The sequence below is a fragment of the Nanorana parkeri genome, unplaced genomic scaffold (assembly GCF_000935625.1).
Source record: "Nanorana parkeri isolate BGI_ZX_2015 unplaced genomic scaffold, ASM93562v1 scaffold1242, whole genome shotgun sequence".
Lineage (NCBI taxonomy): Eukaryota > Metazoa > Chordata > Amphibia > Anura > Dicroglossidae > Nanorana > Nanorana parkeri.
In genome coordinates, this window is record NW_017307510.1 from 350,331 (window position 1) to 362,341 (window position 12,011).

Here is a 12,011-nt window from a genome sequence, read left to right on the forward strand (position 1 = left end):
GTTCCGCCACTGCTCTCTGTTATTGTTTGCATCTGCTTGCTGCTGGGTATGACCTTGCCACAGAGCAAAGCACCCAATAATGGTGTGAAATAAATATTCTTTGCTATGAAAAACCGCTCTAATTTTTAATATCAACAGATACTTATGTGTTGAGGTTCTTCAAAGTTACGTACTGTATAGATCAAATTCAAAGGTTGAAGCTGAGTTTCACAAGGGCTAAGCTCACTTGAAGGGTATTAAGTAGTCACTTTGCAGTGTTTGACCACATGCACTGACTTAGCTGCATATGTGGCTGGTACGGGTCAACTTTAGACATAGCAAAGGGCAAGTTTGGTAACACAACTATCCAACCCTCCCCCCATGCCCAAGGTGCTAGGTGTCATCCTTGACTCGGACCTCACCTTTCTGCCCCACATCCAATCCCTATCCAAATCCTGCCTCCTTCACCTTCATAACATGCAAAATTACTCATCCACTCACTTGTTATCTCTCGTCTTGACTATTGCAACTCCCTCCTCATTGGACTTCCACTACACAGGCTCCTCCCCCCTTCAGTCTATCATGAATGCAGCTGCCAATCTCATTCACCTGACGAACCGCTCAGTGTCTGCAACCCCCCTCTGTCAATCCCTGCACTGGCTTCCATCCCCCGCCTCTCTCTGCCAATCCCTCCACTGGCTTCCACTCGCCCAAAGGATAAAATTCAAAATATTAACAATAACTTATAAAGCCATCCACAACTCTGCCCCCGGATATATCTCAAACCTTGTCTTTAAAGCATCACCATAACCGTCGGCTCCGCTCATCCCAAGACCTCCAGCTTTCCAGCTCCCTTGTCCACTCCTTCCATACTCGCCTCCAGGACTTCTCTAGAGTCTCTCCCATCCTCTGGAACTCTTTACCCCAACCTGTCTGTCTATCTCCCACTCTGACTGACTTTAGACGATCCCTAAAGACTCATCTCTTCAGGGAAGCTTATCCCACCTCAACCTAACCACTGAACCATCACATTCTCAAACAATTCATCTCCACACAGCTCCCTCCTCATGTATCACTGGCCCCTCCATTTTATATTGTAAGCCCTCAGGGGCAGGACCCTCCTTACCATCTTGTCTTGAATTGTATTGTGATTGTAATGTCTTCCTTATATTTTAAAGCGCTGCACAAACTGTTGGCGCTATATAAATCCTGTATAATAATAATGTCAAGGACCTGGTTTGTATGTTTAGAATTGGGTTTTATTTTTGCTGGAATGTTTTGGAACTTTAAGTGTGTTGAGCCACTTTAAAGAGAACAAGTATAATCCATAGAGGGCAAAACGACAGGTTCACTTGACTGGCACCTCTCCCAGCTGCACATCACCTACACTTCACTCCATAGTGTTCTTTTCAACCAAAGGGATGAAAGTGAGGAGGCCATGTGCAAGCACTGAATGTAAGAAAAGCCCAGCACATGACCAGATGGTTGTGCGTAATCCTGTATGTAGAACTGTTGGCAAACATGCATTAGTGTGCAGGCGCATACAGGTGAGACTCGAATAATTAGAATATCGTGCAAAAGTAATTGCAGAAAGTGCTGCAAAAGGGGCCCAAACCAAGTACTGAGTACATATGCATGCTTGTACTTCTCAGAGGTCCAATATTGTTCTATGTACAATCCTTGTTTTATTGATTGCATGTAATAATCTACTTTTTTGAGGTTGTGGATTTGGGGTTCTTGGGGTTTTCATGAGCTGTAAGCCATAATCATCACAATTATGACCAATCACGGCTTGAATTATCTTGCTTTGCATGTAATGAGTCTATCTCCTATATTAGTTTCACCTTTTAAGTTGCATTAGTGAAATAAATGAACTTTGCACGATATTCTAATTATTCGAGTTTCACCTGTATATGGACTTGTGCGCAAAGGAATGTGCATGGAAACACGCGCACACAAAAGATACGTTCACGGACCAATGGGGTGGCGCACAGGAAGTCACATAGGATGTGCACTAATAGATAGGCCTATATAAACAAGCATGTAATGTGCACAAGTTGCTGCATGATCTTTAGCTTGTTCCTGCGATCTGACCTGCCTGTTTGATTCCTTGATTGACTACTCTTTCTGTACGTTGCCTGCCACTGTGAACTTGGCTTGTTCACTCAATTTTGCCGTCTGCCTTGGACCTCACTCATCCATTGTTCTTGACCTCGGCCTGTGAGCCCAGGACCTCTCCTGGTTCCTTATTCTGTACTTCCCTGCTCGGGTGGTTTGACCTCAGACTATATCATTGACCTGCTTCTGTTTCCTGATCTGGACCAATCTTCTTGGTTCCTAGACCCGACACAGTGTCATCTGCTTCACCGGCACTCATGCTACTTTGCGTCCACGCGTTCCATGTTCCCACTCCCTGTTGGACAGAAGGCACAAATGAAGCCCCCTCATGCGCTTGGTCTCTAATCAGGTATGTGACAATGAGTCACAACTTATACAAGGTGTGACGGTGCTGGATGACTAAGTGGCCACGTAAGGGAGTGAATGTCATGCTACCCATGCCCAGAAGTACCGGAGATATCTCTTCCCACTTGGCATCGGAATGGAGCGGCAGCAAGTGAAGTGTAGGTGATTATGTGCTGCTAGCCAGGTCTACACTTAAGTAATCCTGTTGCTTTGCAGTTCATAGGTAACACAAAAGGTCACTTTAATTGTACCTTGGCTGTTCCCCTTCATGATAACACATTTCCAATGAAAAATGATGTGTTGGCTCAGTTATTATACACTGGAATCTTCCTTGTCCAGTCGGGGCTGGTCTGACACAGTTCAACCATTGCTGGAGACTATCACCTTGTGACTTACTGCAAAGTTACAATGTAGCAGTCTGATCATTGGGGGAGGAGAATGAGGAAATGCTTCCTCCTGCCTGCAGCAGACCGATGACTCTTCTCTGCCTTGGCAAAGTTACTGACAGAATATGAAGGATGTTTTGTATTACATGGCATTGTTGCTGTATATGGAGACATGTCAGGAATTTATTTATGCAGACTTGCAAAGTTAATGAAGCTCCACTTTAAGAACGGAAGTCTCCATATGTGTACACCTGCAATATAGGTGAAATCACACGCCATTGTCAAGGTTCCTATATACAATGTGATCAGGAAACAAAGTCTACTTAATTCTACGAAGTGTGCTCCGCCTGAGAACTTGTACTTTGACTCCTGATTTGACTCCTAATTGACTTCTAATATCCTTATAATTGAGAGCAGAGTCATATATAATGCACAGGACTTTGTCTTGGCCGTGGTGTTCCTACTGTATAGGAAACAAGTTGGTGGTGATAAACTACACCTATGTTGTTGGGACTCCGGTGAAGTGTTTAGCTTTAGCTGTTATTAATTAACTTGCACTCATAGACTCTTTATTATTGCAGATTGTCCCACACAGATAAATGTTTTCACAACCGTTATGTAACATACAGCAGAGTGCAGAGCTCTACATATGGGCACAATGCAATGCGTTCATTCTGCTGAGAGGTGATCTTAGGGTGGGCACTCGCAAACTCTAATTCCACTTTGATGTCACCCTCGTCATCTGCAGCAAGCATTTCCTAAGTGCTTTCAGCTGGCCATAAAGGAATATGCAGATTAATTACTGATACCCCTAAAATACTACTACAAAATGTTTTGTAGTATATTTATATTGCATTTTGTTCTTTATCATTAGTGATGAGTGAACTGGCCTGGGTTCAGTTCTCTTGGATGTACACCAAACCCTACCAAAGTCGAGGTTGGGCAAACGCCCAAGCAAGCCAAACCTAGGGCAGACTGTATTCCGCCTGGGTGGCCCACACAGCCTCATTGGTTGCTAAGACGTTGGTGGCCCACACAGCCTCATTGGTTGCTAAGACGTTGGTGGCCCCCCAGCATCATAGGTTGTAACAGTGCTCTCATCTGGGTCCTAGCAACCAATGATGCCATGTGGTTCAGCCACCAGTCAACCATTGATAGTGGGGGGAACTTACCAAATCATGTGCCCATTCAACAAACTGGGAACAGCTTGAGTTGGAGTTGAACACATGGTTGACCTGAAACCGAAGCTCATCCCTATTAAACTCTTGCAGCAAATGGTAGAAAAAAAAACTATGTCTTTCAGTTGCTCACATTAGTTACAGTGAAGGCATTTGTTGGCTGTTACAAGTGATTTTCCTGGCACATCATGGCAGTAAATGATGGGTTGTGCATCCGCTCCCTCAACCCCATAGCATCGGCTATCTTTAAGTTTGAGAGGGTCATCCAGAAGCACCGTTCTCTTTTGTGTCCTACAGGTCAGCTGGTTTCAACACATACACTAGTGTCCTGGCTAGTCAGGGTAATCCAAAAAGCCTACACTACACCTAGACCTGTCAGTGCAGGAAGAGCTAAAGGCACGTTCCAGCAGGCCTATAGCAATTCTTGGGCAGTGTATTGCAGGGTGTCCTCTGAAACTCGCATGTGTGCCGCTAATTTCACATTACAGAACAAATCTGGCTTGTCTGATGATGGTCGAGTTTAGCAGAGCTATTGTGGAGCAGTCTGCTTCTTCTGTTCTAACGCATTTGTTCTGTTGCACCCTCCTTTGTTGTGTGAGTTAGTTCCAGAATCCCATTATATGCTGCCATGATGGACCAGAATATTGAATACTCACTTTTATGTAATTTTCTTTTCCAGGTGCATCCTTATGGCAGCATATAGAATACCGCTCCTCGTGGTCATAGTTGTTGAGAAGAGTGTTTCTGGCTGACCATCGATAGCTATACCTATGGGGTTAAAGCCACAACCCATCGTATGCTGCCAAGAAGATGCACAAGGAAAGAAAAATGACAGCAAGGTGATGATAGAATTATCCAGAATGAGCAGCTGGTGACCAGGGGATGCTGCTTACAGTGTGAAAACATAGCCAGGAGAAATGCTATGTGAAAGCTTCTGCTAGAGGGTTGTAGATGCTGGTAATTAACCACTTGCCGCTGGCGGAAGCCGGCCCTTCAAGTGGCCATGATGCCGAAGGCCAGTAGGAAGAATTTTTGTTTATTTGGTCACTGAGATTGTCCTATCGGCTCCTAACCATCGGTAGTTGACTGTTGTAAACTGTTGATTTAGCACTCTGCAGAATACAGAGGATTAGTGCACTGTAGCTTGATAAGCTGTTGAGGAACAAACCATCACTTGAAGTCTATGAAGACCCAGCTTTATATCAATATTGATACAAAGAGTTCAAGCATGTAGATACAGTTTATTCCCTAAACCCATTAGTCCACATTTTTGCTGTAATATGTCCAGATAAGGTGGGGATCAATCAAACAAACAGCAGGCTTGTAATATATGCAGTATTTATCTAAAACAGCCTTTCCCAACCTTTAACATGGAGCAATCCCTAAAAGAATTATGAAATAAGACAAATAATAATAACAACAATAATAATAATGGCCAGAAAAGAAGTGAAAATTATAGTGCTCCCTTACACTGGTGGTCAGTGGATAAACGCCCGCTCACAGTGGTGGTCAGTGGGCAAAGGTCCCTCTTACATCGGTGGCCACTGGGAGAAGGTCCATCTTATAGTGGCGGTCAATGGAAGAAGGGTCCTCTTACATTGGTGGTCAGTGGGAGAAGGGTCCTCTTATAGTGGTGGTCAGAGGGAGAAAGATCCTCTTAAGGTGGTGGTCAGTGGGAGAAGGGTTCTCTTACATTGGCGGTCAGTGGGAGAAGGGTCCTCTTATAGTGGTGGTCAGAGGGAGAAAGATCCTCTTAAGGTGGTGGTCAGTGGGAGAAGGGTTCTCTTACATTGGCGGTCAGTGGTAGAAGGGTTCTCTTACATTGGTGATCAGTGGGAGACATTTTCTCTTTCAGTGGTGGTCAGTCGCAGAAGGGTCCTCTTACAGTGGTGGTCAGTCGCAGAAAGGTCCACTTACAGTGGTGGTCAGTTGCAGAAAGGTCCTCTTACAGTGGTGGTCAGTGGAAGAAGGGTCCTCTTACATTTGTGGTCAGTGGGAGAAAGTCCCTCTTAGTGTGGTGGTCATTGGGAGAAGGGTCCTCTTACATTGAAGGTCAGTGGGAAAGGCTCCTCTTACACTAGTGGTCAGTGTGAGAAGGTCCTTCTTATAGTGGTGGTCAATAGAAGAAGGTTTTGTTACGATGGTGGTCAGTGGGAGAAGTGTGCTCTTACAGTGGTGGTCAGTAGGAGAAGGGTTCTCTTACATTCCCAGATAGCAAGGATAACTTGCTACAAACTTGTGGTGCTGTGAAATTGTAAGTTTGTTAACTTGCTGCACATATTCCTGGCAAGTTGTAGATTTGCAGAACACTCGCAGCACAAGTTCTAGTTGACACTTTTTTTAATTTGTAGCAAATTTGCTTGGCAAGTCTACAGCAAGAGTCCTGCAGGTCTTAGCAAGAGCTCTGCAAGCTCGTTGGTCCGGAGACTTGCAATGCGGACTTGATGTAATTGTGCAACAAAATTGTGAAGCTTGGCAAGTCTGCAATAGTTTAGCAAGTCATTCTCAAACTTGCAGCTCAATTGCTTGCTATCTGGGTTGGTGGTCACTGTGGTCAATGGAAGAATCCACCGCCCTCTGGGACCATTTAAATCTCACTCCACCCTTAAATTTCACCCAAATCACCTTAATTTTGCCTTTCCCATTGACTCAGATGCTTTTTACCCAATAGCAAAAAAAAGTCAAAATGTCCCAATTTTTTTACAATTCTGTGAAGTTAAATCCCCTGATTTCCCTCATACCTACTAGAGATGAAATATTTAATAAAAACAGGTTCACGTCAAGGCCGGGGTGGGTAGTGTGCGTGGAGGACGGGGTTAAAGATCTGCTAAAATTGATTCTGCAAAACAGCTGATATGGGCAGATTGGGTAGAATTTCCTCCATTGACTCATCACCAATCACAAGCCAAATCTGCTGCATTGCTTGAAATGTCAGGCCGTGCGCAGCCTCCCTTAGCATGTGACCTATAATGGTCTCTAATAGTCCAAAACAGCACTTCACAGATGTGTCACAGGCTCATTCTGTCTCATACCAGCTTCCAAGCAACTCATGTGAAAAGCCATTAATCGTTCCACCATTATCTATCAAGATAGCCGCTGTAAACAAACATTTCCATCCAGCTTATCTCTGCACTAGAAGATCTGCCAGTACACAAGTGGCATCAACAACCCTTCCCAAATGTGTCTCTAGACACGGGGACTGTGTACAGTACAAGCAGGCTTATTCACTATCCAGACACGGGGACTGTGTACAGTACAAGCAGGCTTATTCACTATCCAGACACGGGGACTGTGTACAGTACAAGCAGGCTTATTCACTATCCAGACAAGAGGACTGTGTACAGTACAAGCAGGCTTATTCACTATCCAGACACGGGGACTGTGTACAGTACAAGCAGGCTTATTCACTATCCAGACAAGAGGACTGTGTACAGTACAAGCAGGCTTATTCACTATCCAGACAAGAGGACTGTGTACAGTACAAGCAGGCTTATTCACTATCCAGACACGGGGACTGTGTACAGTACAAGCAGGCTTATTCACTATCCAGACACGGGGACTGTACAGTACAAGCAGGCTTATTCACTATCCAGACACGAGGACTGTGTAGTGTGTACGGAGCAAGTTGGCTTATTCAATCGGGTGTGCAATGTGCAGTGACACTACAATGCACATAGATCAGGTGCATTGCCATATGTTGTGGCAATGTGTGTAGTTTAGCATGCACTGCCACAACCCACACGTGTGAATGGACCCTGTGACACGGGGTCATAAAACATTTCAGGCAAATCCTTCACATCTCAAGCGCGGCGTTGTGTGTTTGTGGTCTGCGCTGCAAATGTCACCTATGAAGTGTTGACAGCCATGCCTTATCTCCTGTCATTGAGTCCATTAACCTTTCCCCGAGACGGCCAATTTCCTGACATTTCTCTTCATTAGCTGACAGCGCTGTGGACTGGTTGGTCTCCCTGAGTGGTTCTGTTTCTGTGTTTGCTGAGGCTTTAACACGGGGCTTATAACCTCCGCTCTGTATCATGGCGACCTCCTGGCAGAAAAGCCTCAACAGGCGTGTGACCGCCAATGGTGCTGATGGCGCGTGTGGCATGAAATCTGTTTCACGAAGATCTAGATCACGGACATGGCGGGCAAATCGCTTTTGGCTTTTAAGTTAGCGCTGGCGTTGCTGAGTGAGCATCGTTGGAACATAAAACCTTTTGTACGTAGATCTAAGCTTGAACTGGATAACACTTAGTTTGCTAAATAGCTGTGTATCATGAACAACTGCCTCGTTTTTATCCTTTAAAACACTGTTTATGTTTTTTTTTAAATCCATTTTTGCACCTCAGTGCTGCTGATCTCCTGTAGCCTCTTTCAGCCTCTTCCTGACTACATAAATTTCCTCCAGCATTGGCTGTGCATCCTTGCTTTCGACCAACTTGCTGATGATGTAAGGTTACTATTAGTCCCCCTTTCCCGGGGACAGTCCTCGTTTTGACAGGTCTATCCCCGGGTAACAAAAACCCCCGGAGGTGTCCCTGGCGGCAGTGACTCTGCATCACTTACTACTGACCGCTGAACTCAGCATTACTTGCTACTGGTCCCTACTGATGACCCCCATACTCCACACGTTACCTACTGATGACCGCTGTACTCCATGTGTTACCTACTAATGACCCCTGTACTCCATGTGTTACCTACTCATGTCGTGGGGGGGTATATTACAATGGCACCTGGAAGTGGGGGGATATATTAGGCAGCAAGTGAACATTTTGTCCCTAAAGTTGATGTGTTGGAAGCAGTAAAAATGGGCACATGAACATCAGAGCTGGACCACGGAGCAATGGAAGAAGGTGGCCTGGTCTGATGAATCACATTTTCTTTTACATCATTGGATGGCCGTTTGCGTGCGTGTCGCTTACCTGGGGAAGAGATGGCATCAGGATGCCCTATGAGAACATGGCAAGCTGGTGGAGACAGTTTGATGCCTTGGGCAATGTTCTGATGGGAAACCTTGGGTCCTGCCACTCATGTGCATGTCACTTTGACGCATATCGCATATGACATACAGCTTCTGAACCAAGCGTGGCATCACAAGGACGTGGCGATACCACTCACACTACACAGAGATTTCCCAGCGAGCGGGACAACAATCTCAGGTCAGCAGACTGAGCCTGATCGTCACTAGCGTTGGGTAAGTCCGCAGTTAACCCTTTACACACCAAACGTACGCTGCCACCACATACTTTAACGGAAGCACATACCAATCTCAGCAAGTGCTGTGACAATTAAAAAAAACTTAAACAATGCCTGTGATAGCGCTGACCTCTCAGACAGGAATATGACAGGAGTCACTATACAGTAGCACTCTTTAAAGAGGCAAGGAGACTTTAAGTTCTTATTTAGAGCGTAGAGATAAGCTTAACGATTTTTAAGATTGTTCTTTAATTAAAAAAACGGTGGAGAAAAATATACAGAAAAAGTTATTAATAAAAAGAGACAAAATATATTATAACAGTAAAATAAAAGGGAATAAAAGGTGAATACTTAACAGTCCTGGTTTTATGAGTTCTGACAGAGTTCAGAGTTCAATAAGCAAAAGAGAGGTCTGAGTGGCTCTTCTTCAAGCAAAACTTGAGCAGATGATTTCCAGATATTAAAGAGGAACTCTTCTGGGATGTTACAACTTTCTTAATGTTGCCAGTGTTCCTTTTCTTGATGTTACAATCAAGAGCATCTCTAGCTGCCTCAGCAGCATCTTTTTGTCAGCCCTCTAGGGGTTGTCACAGAGTTGGCCCCTAAGGCTGGGCTGGGGAGGAAGAGCAGGAGGGACGAGCCTTTACGATGTCCCCCTCTGCTTCTCCCAAAATGGTTACATTCATAACTACCAGGATAGTGGAGTATTCTTATTCTGACAACCCCTAAATTATGATGCGTCATGACAGGAGCTTTGAATCAGGATCAAATTTAGCGTGAATATGAAAGATGGTTGTGCAAGGAGGCCAAATGTTGCCTGCCCAGCCCCAGAGGATTTTAATCTCTATGTTTTTGGTATGTGTTTGTTTCTGTCTCGACGAGACACAGCTATTTGTGCACTTAATTTTACAATATCACTGTCCAATTCCAAATGATGAAATTGAGTTGATATTTGTAACTCAGGTTTTTGACTTTTGGGTGAATGCCGAGTCACCTGGGTCATTGACTCTACCAGGCCCTCCAGTGTTTATCTAAAGCTGTCACTTGCTATTTTATTAGGGGATTAGCTGGGCACAAGCATTTCAATGCATTAGCAGTTTATGACACCGTTCATAAAGAAGTCATAGAAGCTGATCCCTATCATGTCCAGGGGAAGCTCTAGATACAGTTTTAGTGCGTCACTTAAGGACTATACAGATTACAGGCGCAGATTAGCAGATCTCAGAGACCTGAAGAAGAGTCAGGCTGAGGTCACCTACAATGAAAGACTGCATTTGCTTTAGCTAGATATAGTTAATATTAATAGACTCAAACCTCATTATTGTCACACCACCTACCTAAACATTGTTACTGACCAAGTTCATGGAAACGGTATTCCCTGATGGCATTGGCCTCTTTCAGCAGGATAATGTGCCCTGCCGCACTGCAAAAAGGGTTAAAGAATGGTGAATTTCCGTGGGCGGACTACCAGCGTGTGGCAGCATTTTATATGTGCTCTGCGTAGCCCAAAAATACACAACGTGCAGCCTGGCTTGCTTACCCCTTAGCTCCACCTGATAGCGCTGTGAGACGGGAGGGAGAGATTGTAAGCCCCCAGGGGCAGGGCCCTCTTTACCATCTGGTCTTGATTTGTATTGTGATTGTAATGTCTTCCTTATATTGTAAAGCGCTGCGCAAACTGTTGGCGCTATATAAATCCCGTATAATAATAATAATGCCATGTGGAGTCCGTCGGCTGCATGAAGTTCACTGGCTGGTGGAGCCTGGGTCCTTCCATTGTGTCCTGGACACATGCTGCCTGAGGGGTCTGTTAGCGAGAGTGCTCAGGCACAGACACCACTGACCTCCTTGTGGCTTCTGGAGAATGGTAAGGTACTGAGGAGTGCTCCCCATTTGGAGTTAGGGGAGAAGGAGAGGATGGACAGGAGAGGACCATCGTGGCAAGGGGGACACCAGACTGACTTGAACTGATAGGGTGGTGAGTGGCCCTAACTAAGGCGTCATTCACATACGAATCGGCCTGCACGTACAGCTCCGTGCTGCGCGCGGGGCCGTACCAAGTAGCTGCCGGGAAGGACATGTGCTGCGTGTGATTAGAACACAGCCCCCGTCCTTCTCTATGGGGCTATGCGGCCATACGCCCCCCTACGCTCACCTCATTTGCAGGTCCGTAGGGGTGCGGGTGATCGTATCCATACGCCGCCGGAATGGAACATGTATGCGTCCCGACCAGAAAACCCGCACCCCTCGGACCTGCAAATGAGGTGAGCGTAGGGGGGCGTACGGCCGCGTAGCCCCATAGAGGACGGGGGCTGCGTTCTAATCACACGCAGCACCTGTCCTTCCCGGCAGCAACTTGGTACGGCCCCGCACGCAGCACAGAGCTGTACGTGCAGGCCGATTCGTGTGTGAATGGGGCCTACGAGAGAGGGGACTTGGCAGAAGGATTTGAGGAGGGGACTGAGCAGGACTGCCTTGTGGATTGAGCTGCCTGTATCTTATCCATTCAGGCGGGACATTAAACTGCTTGTTGTTAGATATCAGACTTTTGCATTATATTGCTTGCTGGGTAAGTTGCTGTGGTCACTGACTTTGGTGGATTGAACTATGGTTTGCTGCCAATGGCCTGCGCCCCACAATACACTGTGCGCGCTTGTGAAACTCCCTGGAAGTCAGGAAAATTTGGGGGTTGGGTTTTTTTTTTTGAGTCCTGGATAAATTTGTTGGCAGACAACAACCTCAGGCTGCATGTAAACAAAATGCTAAATCTAAAACTAAAACCACTCAGAACACGGATCCCAAATCTTTTCCT

General features: G+C 45.6%; 1 protein-coding gene across 2 annotated transcripts in view; it reads left to right on the forward strand.

Annotated features, from left to right (window-relative positions):
• Positions 1 to 12,011, forward strand: part of LOC108797202 (aquaporin-7-like) — a 30,142-nt gene that overhangs the window by 4,369 nt on the left and 13,762 nt on the right. The gene's annotated exons all lie outside the window — the stretch shown is intronic.